Genomic DNA, 18000 nt, shown 5'->3' with positions numbered 1-18000 from the left:
ATTCACATTTTTGGATTCTACTATGAGTTTTTATGTTTTTGGGAAATTTCAGGTATTTTTTGGCTGAAATTGAGGAGCTGGAGCAAAAATCTGATTCAGAGACAGAGAAAGCACTGCAGATGCTGTCCAAATCTGACCTGCCTGCATTCGAAAGAGTTTTCTGGAGCTACAGATGTCCAAATGAAGCACTATCAACAGCTATGGAAAGCAGACTTCCAGAGCTTTCCAGCACTATATAATAGTCCATACTTTGCTTCAGATTTGAAAGACCAAAACTGGCGTCCAACGCCAGCTTCCTGCCCTCTTCCACGCGTCCAACGCCCAAAGAGCAGAGCCCAGCATCCAAAGGCCCAGAGAGGACCCCCTAGCTGGCATTCCACGCCCAAGGTGCCTCATAGCACGTGGATCTCATTAAATCTCAGCCCAAACACTCACCAAGTGGGCCCCAGAAGTGGATTTTAGCACTAAATAGACTGTTTTACCCTTACTAGTCATCTGTTTAGTATTGAAAGTGTATTTTACATGATTTTGAGACATCATACACCGTTCAGCCCTATTTTCATTTTTACTTTGTTTTTACTTTCAGTATGAGTTTCTAAACCTCCTAGGTTGAGGGGAGGAACCCTGCTGAGTCCTATGAATTAATAAAAGTACTATTGTTTCTTCTTCGATCCGTGTTTGATCTATCTCTAAGATGTATATTCCAATCTTCATCGTGGTGAGCAGGATGATCTGACAAATTAGCTCTGTTCATCACATTAAGACGAACATGCCTGACAAACACCCGTGTCTACTTGGGTTTGTGTGAGTACTTGGAAGAAAAGCACGAGCCAACAGCTATGTTTATACATCTCTCAGACGATTAATCTACGACTTTGTTGGAGACTTCTCGAGACATCAGTTTAGCCAATTTCTGGGGAGGTTAGGGTCTCCGTGGTATAGGCTAGAATCCAAAGAAGCAGCATTCTCTGATTCGAAAGATTTGACCTTGCCTGTGGCGTTTTGAGTAGGATCGCCAAGAGAATGGAGTGCTATGCGCTTCACCCTTCATCAGATTGAGTAACCACGGCCAATCATGGCCGTATTTATTCTGTAGCAGAGGAGATCAATGACTCCAGGAAATGGCTTTGATCACTTACAGCCTGCCATAGAAGAAGATCATTCACAAGCAAGGAAGACAGTAGTACCAAAGTTACTTTAGAAAGACAAAGCAACTCCAACTCTCAACTCTATTCCCATCCCTGAAAATAGTTGTTTTACAAATACAAACTATGAATAGTTCCCTCTAATCCAAAGACCTTCTGATTCCGCCTAACTAAGACCTGAAAGACAACCATAGCTTGCTTCAAGCCACAATCCTCGTGGGATCGACCCTGACTCGCTCAGGTATTACTTGGATGACCCAGTGCCCTTGCTGGTACTTCCCATACAAAAAGGTGTGGGGTTTGCGTACGCGCACCTCTCCTCTCGTCGGTTGATTTTCCATATTCATCCATGGAAATACTTTGCTTGTGACATGTATCCCATGAGTCCACGGTGGCTTGACTTTTAGCAATGTTAGCCATGATAGTTTCGCGCGTCCTTTGGACTTCCTCTTGCTCCTTTTTATAGATGATTGCTTGAAACCGATCCATTGCTTCCTTGAGACGATCCATTGGCTCTTGTTTCAGTTGGCTAACATAAGTAGGATCATATCGCTCTTAGAATGATGGATATATATACTCTTCCATGGAGGGTTGTGGTGGAAAAGAGAGTTCATCTTGCGGTGGAAAAGGAGATGCATTAAAGCTCGGAGATTGGAAGATGCTTTGTTTGTTGTTAGAAGGTGGAGGTAGACGGGATATAAGCTCTTGGAGGGTAGAGGTGAAACTGGTGAAGGTAGAGTTGAGTGTGGTTTGAAGCTCTTCTTGCTCTTGAAGAATGATACCAAGTGTATGATCCATAGGAACTTGGTTGGAGGGAAAAGAAGCGTTGTGAAGGTAATGATGTTGGAATTGTGGTGGTTCAATGGGTGCTTGTTCACATGGCTCATATGGTGGTTGGTATGGGGGATATGAATTAGGGTTATATGGAGGTGTTTGGTGGTAGGGAGCTTGTGAGTATGGTGGTTGAGGACTATGTTGTGGAGGAGGTTCATAGGCATATGGTGGAGGTTGTTGATAATAACATGGAGGTCCATCATAGCCATCGGATTGGTATGCATCTTGGAATGACTCTTGCTTATAGTACATTGGAGGAGGTTGTTGACAAGAAGGTTGATCATAAGCATATGGCTCCTCCCACCTTTGATTGTTCCATCTTTGTTACATATCCTCATTGTAGCTTTTATTCCCTACAACATTATTGTAACTAAACTCATAGCCAAAGGGGTGAGAATTCATAATGAAAAGAGTAAATAAAAACAAGAACTAATAAGAAACGAGTAAGCAAAGTCCTAAAACTAGCAAAAACTAACAAAGAAGCAAAAAGGCAAACATATTCACAATATTAACAATAACCAATAATAAGGCACATATTTGCAATTCCCCGGCAACAACGCAAAAACTTGACGTGGGAAAATTGTCGGTAAAGAATTTCTCAAAAAATTCTCATTGTAAGTATAGTTCTAAATCGACAAGCAATCCTCGATCAACGTTTAAATTGTTTGTCACAAGTACAAACCTCAATAAAATAAAATGAAGTATTCAAACCTCGGGTCGTCTCTCAAGGAATTGCAGGGAAGTGTATTTATTATTGGTTATGATGTACTTCTTTTTGGGGTTTTGAAAAATAAACTAACAACTAAGAAAGGTCCTAGCAAGGATTGAGAATTGGAATTCCTATCCTCATATCATCATCAATTGTGATGGTAAGTGCAAATCGCTTTCACTTAGTTATCCTCTAACAAATGAAGGAAAGTCAAGCGAGCAAAATCGATTTAAGTTCACAAGTCCTAATCAAATATTAGATTTAGTGAGGCTTAAGCCAACTAGCAACTTTCAATCGTCAAACAACAAAAGAATTTTGATAACTCAAGGGTCTCTAATTAATCAATCCAAGTCAAGAACATAAAAATCTATTTTAAAGTCCAACCAACCATTTTATCAAACACTTGAAAGGCACAAAATAAAATTATAGAAAATTAATAAGAGATAATAAAATCTAAGACTAACAAATGGATGAAATCAATAACCAACAATTAAAGAAAGAAGCCATAAACATGAATCACTCAGCATTAAAAGGAAATTGAATTTAACAAGAAGAATTCATAAACTAAATTGGAAAAATAAAGAAATCAACAAGAGAAGATAAACTAAGATACTAGAACAATAAAAAGAAAGAGAAAACTAAATTAAAATAAGACTGAAACTAAACCTAAGGAGAAATTGAAAGAAGAAATCCTAAACCTAGAGAGAGGAGAGAGCCTCTCTCTCTAGAATTCTACATCTAAAACCTAAAGTGTGAATGAATGAATGGTCAGCTCCACCCCCAGCCTCTTGTCTTCAATTTCGGGCCTGAAACTGGGTCAAAAGCAGCTCAGAAATTGGTTCCAGCGTTTTCTCGTAACTGAGGCACGTAACGTTTGTCACGCGTACGCGTGGCCACGCGTACGCGTCGCTGGATATTGAACTTTCCACGCATATGCTTGTTAATTTTAAATAACAAACATGAATTTTTTTTTATTTGTTTAATAGACTTAACACCTAATCAAATATAAAAGTATGTACATTAATTTCTTTTAAATACTGGATAATAAATATTAAAATTAATTATTAATAAAAAATTAAACTCTTTCATGTAAAAATAATAACTAAAATTTTTTTATATAGAGATTTTGGTAATTTTAGTTAATAGAATTTTTTTGTCTTTTATAATTTTTTTTTAAAAAATAGTTTGATTTTATAAATTTTTATATCATAATTTATAATATTAAGATAAAATTAAGATAATTTTAAAAGATTTATATTTTTATAATATTATGATGGAAAGACACTAGTTTAAATATAACACGAGAGCCACAAATAATTAAAAATCGTACATATATAAGGTAAACCACGAATTTCACCAATAATATAATGAATGCTGACATGTGTGTGCTGTACTTACAAACTACAAAGAAATCAGAACCTTATATTCATTGTGTAGTATACATACATTATTATTATATATCTCAACAACAACAAAACTAAGGGGGCCTTCCATTCTAATGTCTAATATCTGCTATGAAAGTAAAGGGAGCTACTAAAAAATAGCAGGAATCTTGCTGTAAACTAATAATGCCTTGGATGTTCCAAAATCGCATAGTAACAATATTGTAACGTAACATATATGCATACTACTTTAATTTCTAATATATGTGTATATAGTTCTTGTCGGGAAGAAAAGAAAGAGGTTCTCGGATTCTTCAATCATGAAATGTCACTAGGTTCATCATGTCCTTTTCTTTATTGGACTCTTATATTATATGGACTTTTCCTTTTGGGTATGGATTTTATTTTCACATGTAACTTATTTTATTTGGATATCCGAACCATTTTAACCGTTATTAGTTAAAGTTTTTATGATAATATATATAGAATTTAATTTGAGTGTTCTCATAGTATAAAACGTTTTATATAGTCGTACAATTATTTCCATTTTTTTAGATGACTATTTACGCAGTTAATGTAAAAAGTAATTATTTTTACTAATGTAGCATTACGTAATTGAATGCATGTACAAAACAACTTTATATTATCAGGACTGAAAATGAGAAAGGAAAAAAACTAAGGTAAAATGATTCTAATTAAACATTAGTAATTATTTTTACTAATGTAGCTCAAACTTTCATTCATCATAACTTTCAATCTGGAGCTCTGATTGATAAGCTGTTAGCGACCACGTGTTCGTCTCAGAATTTTTTACAAAACTCACTGAACAATTTGGTAAGAAATTTGAGATTTCGTGCCCAGTTCTCTCCCTCTTCAATTCGTGATTTTTGGGTTTTGTATATTGAGGGTTTAGGTGAACTCTTGCGGCGAGTAATTGGTGCACGAATCCCCACACTTTCATACAGCTGTACCAGCAAGTGCACTGGGTCATCCAAGTAATACTTGAGTGAGTCAGGATCGATCCAACGAGGATTGTTGGCTTGAAGCAAGCTATGGTTATCCTGCAAATCTTAGTCAGGTAGATTAAAAGGAGTTGTTGATTGTGAAAGGAATACTGAATTGTAATAAAGTTAAAGGATAGGAAGAGGAATAGAGTTGTAAGAATAATGTTTGAAAGGGGTAAAACCAATTAGATTAAGTAATAGGAATAGAGTTGAGAGTTGGAGTTGCTTTGTCTTTCTGAATTAACTCTGGTACTACTGCTCTCCTTGCTTGTGAGTGATTTCTTCAATGGAAGGCTGTATGTGATTGACACTGGTTTGAGCAGCTGTCAATACTCCTCCAGATCTGACCCCAGGTTTAGTGCGGATCTATTCTGATTGAGGGTGAAGCTTCTGCAGTTCATTCTCCTTGATGATCCTACACAAAATGCCACAGACAAGGTTGAGTCTTCCAGATCGGAGGATGCTGCGCCTTAGGTTCTAGCCTCTACCACAGAGACCCTAATCTCCCAGGAAATCGGCTGAACTGATGTCTCGAGAAGACCCCAATGAAATCGTGGATTAGCCATCTGAGAGATGTATATTCAAGCTGGTGGTTCATCATTATCCGATGAAAGATGCACTCTAAACCCATGTAGAATGTGATAACTGTATGCCAGTTCAACGCATTCATAGTGATGAAGAACGAATATACATCTTAGAATTTATCAAACACGGATACAAGAGAAACAATAATACTTTTATTAATTCATAGGACTCAGCAGGGCTCCTCCCTTCAATCTAGGAGGTTTAGAAACTCATACTGATGTGAAAACAATGGTAAAAATGTGTATGGTGTATGATGATGATGAAAATCATGTAAAATATACTTTAAAGACTAAACAGATGACTAGTAAGGGTAAAATAGTTTATTTAGTACTAAAATCCACTTCTGGGGCCCACTTGGTGAGTATTTTGGCTGAGATTTGATGAGATCCATGTGCTCTGAGGCTCCTTGGGTGTGTAACGCTAGCTAGGGGGTCCCCTTTGGGCCTTTAGATGCTGGGCTCTGCTCCTTGGGCGCTAGACACCTGGAAGGGTGCAGGAAGCTGGCATTGGACGCCAGTTTTGGGCCTTCTAATGTGAAGAAAAGCATGGACTATTATATATTTCTGGAAAGCTATGGAAGTCAGCTTTCCATATCCGTTGAGATTGCTCCATTTAAATCTCTATAGCTCTAGAAAAGCTCTTCCAAATGCAGGCAGGCCAGATCTGAACAACATCTGCAGTGCTTTCTCTGTCTCTGAATCAGACTTCTGCTCCAGCTCCTCAATTTCACCCAGAAAATACTTGAAATTGCCCAAAAACACAAAAACTTATAGTAGAATCCAAAAATGTGAATTTAATACTAAAACCTATAAAAGCTTAATAAAAACTAAATAAAACACACTAAAAACTATATGAAAGTGATGTCAAAAAGCGTATAAAATATCCACTCATCACAACACCAAACTTAAACTGTTGCTTGACCCTAAGCAACTAAAAACACAGTAGGATAAAAAGAAAATTAAGACACAATAAATTTCTAAGTTTCAAATAAAGCTTAGTTAAAAATCAGATGAGCGGGACTTAGTAGCTTTTTGCTTCTGAACAGTTTTGTCATCTCACTATCCATTGAAACTCAGAGATGTTGGCATCCTTAGGAACTTAGAATCAAGATGATATTATTGACTTTCTTAGTTAAGCTTATTTTGATTCTTGAACACAGCTTTTTAGAGTCTTGGCCGTGACCCTAAGCACATTGTTTTCCAGTATTACCACCGGATACAATAATACCACAGTCACTTTAACTGGGTGAACCTTTTCAGATTGTGACTCAACTTTGCTAGAGTACCAGATACAGGTGTCCAGAGTTCTTAAGTACACTCTTTTACTTTGGACCACGACTTAAACCGCTCAGTCTCAAGCTTTTCACTTGACACCTTCACGCCATAAGCATATGGTTAGGGACAGCTTGGTTTAGCCACTTAGGCCAGGATTTTATTCCTTTGGGCCCTCCTATCCATTAATGCTCAAAGCCTTGGGTCCTTTTACCCTTGCCTTTTGGTTTAAAGGGTTACTGATTTTTTCAATCCGCCCTCCTTTTCCTGCATTTTTGGGCAGTAATGGATTTTTCTGCTTTTATTTTTTTTCTTTTTTGCCATTTTTTCTTTCTTTTTCACATGCTATATATTTTTTTTCTTTTGCAATATGCTTTTTCTTTGGCTTTTTGCTGCTTTTTCTTGCTTCAAGAATCAATTTTTTATATTTTTTAGATTATCAATAATATTTTTCCTTTTTCCTTATTCTTTCAAGAGCCAACATTCTAAAATTTCAATTTCAAATATGCACTGTTTAATTCACACATTTAGAAAACAAAAGCAAATGACACCACATCAACATAATTAAACTAATTTTATTTTAAACTTGAAATTCATGCATCTCTCAATTCTTTTCAATATAAAAAAAATTTATTTAGGTAAGGTGAGAGATATATGGAACATTTTACAACTTTAATACATCAATGCAAATGATCATGCAACTAGAACTAGAGAACATATAAATAAAAAGATATAAAATAAAAAAATAATAGGAAAGGGGTGTAAAGAGAATGAATCCACCTGAATGATGGTGACTAGTGCTCCTCCTTGAGGATCTAATGTAGTGCTTGATCTCTTCAATGTCACTCCTTTGTCTTTGTTGAGGCAGCTGCACAGGCCCTTGTGCATGCTTCCTAGTTTGCTCCATCCTCTTCTTCCATACTTAGGAGTGGCAGAAGTCAAAAAGCAAAGCTTTTGTAATACCAAACTTAAGAGTTTTGCTCATCCTCGAGCAAAGTAGAGTAGAAGAAGGTGGGGTAGGTCCAGTTAGGAATTCTAGATTTCTTGCTCTCTTTCGCTGGCGTTTGAACGCTCAGGGTATGCTCCCTGGCTGGCATTCAACGCCAGCAATACTGCCCATGATGGGCGTTGAACGCCAGTGAGGGCTTTCTCACTGGCGTTTCACTTTGACACTCCATCCAGGGTGCTTTGTTTTCATTGTTGTGAAATTCTGTCTCTTGACTGATGCACGTGATCATGACTCTAACAACTGAAAGGAAAAAAAATGAAAGAAAATAAATAGAGTTGAGTAAGGTTGGGTTGCCTCCCAACAAGCGCTTCTTTAGAGTCTTTAGCTGGACTTCACTGTACTTAATTTAGTAACAGTGTTGAGCCTCCTGGCTCTATATCCCCTTCAAGGTAATGTTTGACTCTTTATCCATTGATAGTGAACCTATTTTCAGGATCTTTTCCTTGAAGTTCTATGTGTCTATAAGGTGATACTCTTGTAGTCACATACGGTCCCTTCTAGCAGGATTTGAGTTTCCCAGGGAATAATCTAAGCCTTGAGTTGAAGAGCAGAACTTTCTTCCCTGGTTCAAAGACTCTAGAAGCTATCTTCCTGTCATGCCACCTCTTTGCCTTATCCTTATAGATCTTTGCATTCTCAAATGCATCTAAGCAGAATTCATCTAACTCATTTAGCTGGAGCAGCCATTTTTCTCCTGCTGCTTTAGCATCGAGGTTGAGGAATCTAGTGGCCCAATAGGCCTTGTGTTCTAGTTCTACTGGCAAATGACAAGACTTCCCATATACTAACTGATATGGTGAAGTTCCAATGGGGGTTTTGAAAGCTGTTCTGTATACCTACAGAGCATCATCAAGCCTTCTGGCCCAATCATTTCTAGAGGCACTTACTATCTTCTCTAGGATTCGCTTTAGTTCTCTATTTGAGACTTCAGCTTGCCCATTAGTTTGGGAATGATGCGATGTTGCTACTTTATGGCGAACTCTATAACGGCTTAAGACAGAATTTAGCTGTTTATTACAGAAATGAGTTCCTCCATCACTAATTAGTGTCCTAGGGACACAAAATCTGCTGAAGATGTTCTTCTGGAGGAACTTTATTACTACTCTTGTGTCATTAGTGGGTGTTGCTATTGCTTCAACCCATTTAAACACATAATTTACTGCCACAAGGATGTAGGTGTTTGAGTATGAAGGCGGGAATGGTCCCATGAAATCTATGCCCCATATGTCAAACAACTCAATCTCTAGGATTCCTTACTGAGGCATGCCGTGACCATGAGGAAGGTTGCCAGCTCTTTGGCAACTATCATAGTTACGGACAAACTCTCTAGAATCCTTAAAGAGAGTAGGCCAGTAAAAGCCACTTTGGAGTACCTTAGTTATTGTTCGCTCGCCTCCAAAGTGTCCTCCATAGTCAGAGCCAAGGCAATGCCATAGAATTCTTTGTGTCTTTTCTTCAGACACACAGGATTAGATTATTCCATCTGAGCATCTCTTAAAGAGATATGGCTCATCCCATAGGTAATATTTTGTATCATGCATGAGTTTCTGGGCTTGGTGCCTGGTAAACTCCTTGGGAATGAACCGTATAGTCTTGTAGTTTGCAATGTCTACAAACTAAGGTACTGTCCGGATGGCATAAAGTTGCTCATCTGGAAAGGATTCAGATATGTCAGTGGAGGGAGAAAAAGTCCCTGCTACTGGCTCAATCCGGGACAAGTGATAAGCCACCTAATTTTCTGTCCATTTTCTGTCTCTAATTTCTATATCAAACTCTTGCAGGAGTAATACCCATCTTATAAGTCTGGGTTTATACTCCTGCTTAGTGAGTAGATACTTTAGAGCAGCATGGTCAGTATAAATAATGACCTTAGATCCTAGGTAGGATCTAAACTTGTCAATGGCATAAACTACTGCAAGCAGCTCCTTTTCTGTAGTAGTATAGTTTTTCTGTGCATCATTTAAGATGCGACTAGCATAATAAATGACATGCAGAAGCTTGTCATGTCTCTAACCTAGGACTGCGCCAATTGCATGATCACTTGCATCACACATTAGCTCAAATGGCAAGTCCCAGTTGGGTGCAGAGATGATAGGAGCAGTGACAAGCTTGGCCTTCAGAGTTTCAAAGGCATGCAGGCATTCTTGGTCAAAGACGAATGGAATATAAGTGGCCAAGAGATTACACAGGGGTTTGGTAATTTTTGAAAAATCTTTTATGTACCGCCTTTAAAACCCTGCATGTCCTAGGAAGCTTCTGATTGCCTTAACATTAGTAGGTGGAGGCAAGCATTCGATCACTTCCACCTTAGCTTGATCCACCTCTATCCAATTATTTGAGATCGGATGCCCAATAACAATGCCTTCAGTTACCATAAAGTAGCATTTCTCCCAGTTTAGAACTAGATTTGTTTCTTGGCATCATTTCAGGGCCAGGGTCAGATGATCATGACAGGAGTCAAATGAGTCTCTATAGACAGAGAAGTCATCCATGAATACTTCAAAGAATTTCTTGACCATATCAGAGAAGATGGATAGCATGCATCTCTGAAAGGTGGTAGGCGCATTACACAGGCCAAATGGCATTCGTCTATAGGCGAACACGCTAGATGGACATGTGAATGTTGTCTTCTCTTGAATGATTTATATTGTGTTTAATTGAATGGTTTTATCAAGTCTTTACCTACTTATTCATATGATTAGCATGATATTACAATCCTTCCCAAAATTGTTTGATGGTTGAAAATTTGCTTCCTAGAGATCTTTTAATTATACATTTTAACTCTCCTTTATCCCATTCGATATCGTGATCCATGTGTTAAGTGTTTCAGGCTTCATAGGGCAGGAATGGCTTGGAGAATGGAGAGGAAGCTTGCAAAAATGGAAGAAACACAAGAAACCAAGGAGATGACCAGCGAACAATGACGCAAGCGCATGGTTCATGCGAGCGCGCGAAAAGAAGAAATCGCAGCGACGCGAACGCGTGCCTGACGCAAACTCGTGGATTGAAGTCTGCACGAATGACGCGAACGCGTGGACAACACGAACGCATGACAAGGAAAATCGCTGAATGACGCGAATGCGTGGACAACGTGTACGCATGACCTGTGCAATCTGCAGAAATTAAAGAATACGCTGTAGACGATTTTGGGCCGCGTTTTAACCCAGTTCTCGGCCCAAAAACACAGACTAAACCTAGGAAACAAGCAGAGACTCAAGACGCATCCACACACATTCAGATACATCGATATTATGATTACTTTTAGTTTTAGATCTAAATCTAAATTAGCTTTACATTGATAGTTTATGCTTTTGCTTTGGATTTTTGGATGCTGAAGAGTCATTACCTCCGTGAAGACATTACTTTAGTTTGTTTCCTTATTCCTTTACTTTTATTCATTGCTCATTGACCCTATTCAAATAAGTATGTTGCATTTTGAATTTATTAATATATAGAGTTATTTTTATTTTTAATTAATTTTAAACCTCTATTTTATTTCATTTAATTATGTCTTCTTATATTTTTATGAGTGTTAATTCCATGTCAATGGAGTAGAAATTCCACTTGACATGGGGGTTGATTAAGAGGAGACACTTGAGTTGGAATGCTCAAGTGCTTAGTTAAACTGAACATTGTTGGCTAATTCTGTATCTATGATGAGCGGATAATTTATACGCTTTTTGGCATTGTTTTTACATAGTTTTCAGTATAATTTAGTGAGTTTTTAGTATATTTTTATTAGTTTTTAAATAAAATTCACATTTCTAGACTTTACTATGAGTTTGTATATTTTTCTGTGATTTCAGGTATTTTCTGGCTGAAATTGAGGGACTTGAGCAAAAATCAGATTCAGAGGTTGAAGAAGGACTGCAGATGCTGTTATGACCTCCCTGCACTCAAAGTGGATTTTCTGGAGCTACAGAACTCCAAATGGCACGCTCTTAATTGCGTTTAAAAGTAGACATCCAGGGCTTTCCAGCAAGATATAATAGTCGATACTTTGCCCGAGTTTAGACAACGCAAACTGGCGTTCAACGCCAGTTCCATGCTGCATTCTGGAGTTAAACGCCAGAAACAGGTTGCAAAGTGGAGTTAAACGCTAGAAACAGGTTGCAAACTGGCGTTCAACTCTAAGAGAAGCCTCTACACGTGTAAAGCTCAATGCTCAGCCCAAGAACACACCAAATGGGCCCCGGAAGTGGATTTCTGCATCAATTACTCATTCTGTAAACCCTAGTAACTAGTTTAGTATAAATAGGAATTTTTACTATTGTATTTACATCTTTGGATTATCTTTTGATCCTTTGATCATGTTTAGGGGGCTGGCCATTCAGCCACGCCTGGACCTTATCACTTATGTATTTTCAACGGTAGAGTTTCTACACACCATAGATTAAGGTGTGGAGCTCTACTGTTCCTCACAGATTAATGCAAAGTACTATTGTTTTTCTATTCAATTCAAGCTTATTCCTATTCTAAGATATCCATTCGCACACAAGAACATGATGAATGTGATGATTATGTGACGCTCATCATCATTCTCACCTATGAACGCGTGCCTGACAAACACTTCCGTTCTACATGCAAACAAGCTAGAATGAGTATCTCTTAGATATCTAATACAGAGGACCGAGTCCGAGATATTAGAATCTTCGTGGTATAATTTAGAACCCATGGATCGCCATTCTTGAGATCCAGAAAGTCTAAACCTTGTCTGTAGTATTCCGAGTAGGATCTGGGAAGGGATGGCTATGACGAGCTTCAAACTCGCGAGTGCTGGGCGTAGTGACAGACGCAAAAGGATAGTAAATCCTATTCCAGTATGATCGAGAACCGACAGATGATTAGCCATGCAGTGACAGCGCATTGGACCATTTTCACAGAGAGGATGGGATGTAGCCATTGACAACGGTGATGCCCTACATACAGCTTGCCATGGAAGGGAGTAGGAATGATTGGATGAAGACAGCAGGAAAGCAGAGGTTCAGGAGGAACGAAAGCATTTCTATACGCTTATCTGAAATTCTCACCAATGAATTACATAAGTATCTCTATCCCAGTTTATATTTTATTTATGTGTTTATTATCAATTCACTATAACCATTTGAATCCGCCTGACTGAGATTTACAAGGTGACCATAGCTTGCTTCAGGCCGACAATCTCCGTGGGATCGACTCTTACTCATGTAAGGTTTATTACTTGGACGACCCTTACTCAGGTTAGTTGTGCGAAGTTGTGATAAAGAGTTGAGATTACAATTGTGCATACCAAGTTGTTGGCGCCATTGATAATCACAATTTCGTGCACCATATTTTTGGCGCCATTGTCGGGGATTGTTCGAGTTTGGACAACTGACAGTTCATCTTGTTGCTCAGATTAGGTAATTTTATTTTAATTTTAAGCTTTTATTTCTTATTTTCGAAAAATACAAAAAAAAAATTTTCTTCTTTGTTCTTCCCAAAATAATTTTCAAAAAAAATACCAAAAAAATTTAACAAAATCATAAAATCAAAAATAAATTGATGTTTCTTGTTTAAGTCTTGAGTCAAATTTTAAGTTTGGTGTCAATTGCATACATTTAATTTTCTTTTAATTTTCGAAGAACACATGCATTGAATTTCTTTCTTGTTCTTCATGATCTTCAAGTTGTTCTTGACAAGTCTTCTTGTTTGATCTTTAAAATTTCTTGTTTTGTGTCTTTTTTAGTTTTTCATATGCATTTTCAATTTCTTAGTGTCTAAATATTAAAAATTTCTAAGTTTGGTGTCTTGCATGTTTTCTTTTATTGAAAAATTTTCAAAAATACATACTTGATGTTCATCATGATCTTCAAAGAGTTCTTGGTGTTCATCTTTGCATTCAAAGTGTTCTTGCATATTTTTCTTGTTTTGATTCATAACTTTCATGTTTCGAGTCTTTTTGTTGTTTTTCTCTTTCTTCATTAAAAATTCAAAAATCAAAAAAATATCTTTCCCTTTTTCTTCTCATAAAATTCGAATATTTGAGTTGACTTTTTCAAAAATTTTTAAAATTTAATTGTTTCTTATGAGTCAAATCAAATTTTCAATTTAAAAATTCTATCTTTTTCAAATCTTTTTCAAAAATAAAATCTTTTTCATTTTTTCTTTCATATTTTTGAAAATTTCAAATTGATTTTCAAAAAAATCTTTTTCTTATCTTGTTTCATAATTTTCAAAATTAATGCTAACAATTAATGTGATTGATTCAAAAAAAATTTAAGTTTGTTACTTGCCTATTAAGAAAGGTTCAATCTTTAAAAATTAAAATCATATCTTTTTGTTTCTTGTTAGTCAAGTAATCAACTTTAATTTTCAAAATCAAATCTTTTTTAAATTTCTTTTTCAAATTCTTTTCAAAATTAATCTCAAAATCTTTTCTAACCTCTTTTCTAACTTCCTATCTTTTCAAAATTGATTTTCAAATCTTTTTCAATTAATCTTATCTTTTTGTTTGATTCTTATCTTTTTCAAAACTACCTAACTAATTTCCTCTCTTCAATTTTCGAAAATCACCTCCCTCTTTTTCAAAATTTTTTTAATTAACTAATTGTTTTAATTTCAATTTAATTTGATTTCAATTTTAATTTTTGAATTTTAACTTTAATTTTAAAATATTTTTATTTTATTTTACTTTTTTTCGAATTCTTCTCTTCCTCACCTCCTTCTATTTATTTATTCATCTACTAACACTTCTCCTCCACCCAAAAATTCGAACCCCATCCCCCTCTCTGTATTCGAATTTTTCCTCTTCTCCTTCTTACATTCTTCTCTTCTTATACTTGCATAAGGAATCTCTATACTGTGACATAGAGGATTCCATATTTTCTTTTGTGTTCTCTTCTTTTTCATATGAGCAGGAACAAGGATAAGAACATTCTTGTTGAAGCTGATCCTGAACTTGAAAGGACTCTGAAGAGGAAGCTAAGGGAAGCTAAAGCTCAACTCTCTGGAGAAAATCTGACAGAAATTTTCAAAAAAGAAGGAGACATGGCCGAAAATAATAACAATGCAAGAAAGATGCTTGGTGACTTTACTGCACCAAATTCCAATTTACATGGAAGAAGCATCTCCATCCCTACCATTGGAGCAAACAATTTTGAGCTTAAACCTCAACTAGTTTCTCTGATGCAACAAAATTGCAAGTTTCATAGACTTCCATCTGAAGATCCTTTTCAGTTCTTAATTGAATTCTTGTAGATATGTGATACTGTTAAGACCAATGGGGTTGATCCCGAGGTCTACAGGCTCATGCTTTTCCCGTTTGCTGTGAGAGACAGAGCTAGAATATGGTTAGACTCTCAACCTAAGTATAGCCTGAACTCTTGGGATAAGCTGGTCACGGCTTTCTTAGACAAGTTCTTTCCTCCTCAAAAGCTTAGTAAGCTTAGAGTGGATGTTCAAACCTTCAGACAAAAGGAAGGTGAATCCCTCTATGAAGCTTGGGAGAGATACAAGGAACTGACCAAAAAGTGTCCTTCTGATATGCTTTCAGAATGGACCATCCTGGATATATTCTATGATGGTCTGTCTGAATTATCAAAGATGTCATTGGACCATTCTGTAGGTGGATCCATTCACCTAAAGAAAACGCCTACAGAAGCTCAAGAACTCATTGACATGGTTGCAAATAACCAGTTCATGTACATTTCTGAAAGGAATCCTGTGAATAATGGGATGCCTCAGAGGAAGGGAGTTTTTGAAATTGATACTCTGAATACCATATTGGCTCAGAATAAAATATTGACTCAACAAGTCAATATGATCTCTCAGAGTCTGAATGGATTGAAGGAATCATCCAACAGTACTAAAGAGGCCTCTTCTGAAGAAGAAGCTTATGATCCTGAGAACCCTGCAATAGCAGAGGTGAATTACATGGGTGAACCCTATGGAAACACCTATAATCCCTCATAGAGAAATCATCCAAATTTCTCATGGAAGGATCAACAAAAGCCTCAACAAGGCTTTAACAATGGTGGAAGAAACAGGTTTAGCAATAGCAAACCTTTTCGATCATCCACTCAGCAACAGACAGAGAATTCTGAGCAGAATCCATCTAGCTTAGCAAATATAGTCTCTGATCTATCTAAGGCCACTTTAATTTTCATGAATGAAACAAGGTCCTCCATTAGAAATTTGGAGGCACAAGTGGGCCAGCTGAGTAAAAGAGTCACTAAAACCCCTCCTAGTACTCTCCCAAGCAATACAGAAGAGAACCCAAAAAGAGAGTGCAAGGCCATTGATTTAACCATCATGGCTGAACCTACAAGGGAGGGAGAGGACGTGAATCCCAGTAAGGAAGACCTCCTGGGATGTCCAGTGACCAATAAGGAGTTCCTCAATGAGGAACCAAAGGAATCTGAAGCTCACCTAGAGACCATAGAGATTCCATTAAACCTTCTTCTGCCCTTCATGAGCTCTGATGAGTATTCTTCTTCTGAAGAGAATGAAGATGTTACTGAAGAGCAAGTTGCTAAGTACCTTGGTGCAATCATGAAGTTGAATGCCAAATTATTTGGTAATGAGACTTGGGAAGATGAACATCCCTTGCTCACCAATGAACTGGATGCATTGGATAGGCAGAAATTACCTCAAAAGAGACAGGATCCTGGTAAATTCCTAATTCTCTGTAATATAGGCACCATGACCTTTGAGAAGGCTCTGTGTGACCTGGGGTCAGGAATAAATTTAATGCCACTCTCTGTAATGGAGAAACTTGGGATCTTTGAGGTGCAAGCTGCTAGAATCTCATTAGAGATGGCAGACAACTCAAGAAAACAGGCTTATGGACTAGTAGAGGACGTGTTAGTAAAGGTTGAAGGCCTTTACATCCCTGCTAATTTCATAATCCTAGACACTGGGAAGGATGAGGATGAATCCATCATCCTTGGAAGACCCTTCCTAGCCACAGCAAGAGCTGTGATTGATGTGAACAGAGGAGAATTGATTCTTCAACTGAATGAAGACAACCTTGTGTTTAAAACTCAAGGATCTCCTTCTGTAACCATGGAGAGGAAGCATGAAAAGCTTCTCTCACTGCAGAGTCAATTAAAGCCCCCACAGTCAAACTCTAAGTTTAGTGTTGGGAGGCCACAATCAAACTCTAAGTTTGGTGTTGAACCCCCACATTCAAACTCTAAGTTTGGTGTTGGGAGGTTCCAACCTTTGATTATCTGTGAGGCTCCATGGGAGCTCACTGTCAAGCTATTGACATTAAAGAAGCGCTTGTTGGGAGGCAACCCAATGTTTTCATATCTAATTTATTTTCTCTTTGTTATTTCATGTTTTATTAGGTTGATGATCATGTGGAGTCACAAAAACTACTGAAAAATCAAAAACAAAATGAAAAAATAGCATTAAAAACAGCACACCCTGGAGGAGAGCAGTCTGGCATTTAAACGCCAGAAACAAGCATCTATCTGGCGTTTAACGCTAGAAACAGGCACCAAGCTGGCATTTAACGCCAGAAACAAGCATCTACCTGGCGTTAAATGCCAGAAACAAGCTACATTGGGCATTTAACGCCAGAAATAGGCAGCAGTCTGGCGTTAAACGCCGGGATTGCCCAGCAAGGGCGTTTTACACGCCTAATTGGAGCAGGGATGTTAAGTCCTTGACCCCACTTGATCTCTGGACCCCACAGGATCCCCTCAGAATCTGTGGACCCCATAGAACCCCCACATTTTCTTCTCTCCTCTTCACACCTTTTCATAACACTCTTCCCCAAATACCCCTCACCAATCACCTCAATCACTCTTTCCCATCACCTCTTCACCACTCACATCCACCCTCTCTTCCCCATAAACCCTACCTACCTTCAAAATTCAAACTAATTTTCCTCCCAAACCCAACCCTAATGGCCGAACCCTACACACCCCCTCACTCCTATATAAACCCCTTACTCCTTCTTCATTTTCACACAACACAACACTCTCTTCTTCTCCTTGGCCGAATACATCTTCTCCCCCCATCTCCTCCATTTTTTTCTTCTTCTACTACTTTTTTTCTTCTTTTGCTCGGAGACGAGCAAACATTTTAAGTTT

General features: G+C 37.5%; 1 non-coding gene across 1 annotated transcript; it reads right to left on the bottom strand.

The window, feature by feature from the left end:
- Window positions 1–15340: 15340 nt before the first annotated feature.
- Window positions 15341–15448, bottom strand: LOC112759942 (small nucleolar RNA R71). The gene has a single exon (XR_003180403.1). It is a non-coding gene; the product is annotated as a small nucleolar RNA R71 (small nucleolar RNA).
- Between the last annotated feature and the right edge of the window lie 2552 nt (window positions 15449–18000).

Source organism: Arachis hypogaea, chromosome 16, assembly GCF_003086295.3.
Source record: "Arachis hypogaea cultivar Tifrunner chromosome 16, arahy.Tifrunner.gnm2.J5K5, whole genome shotgun sequence".
Taxonomy (NCBI): Eukaryota; Viridiplantae; Streptophyta; class Magnoliopsida; order Fabales; family Fabaceae; genus Arachis; species Arachis hypogaea.
This window is presented reverse-complemented; position numbering and strand designations above follow the sequence as displayed.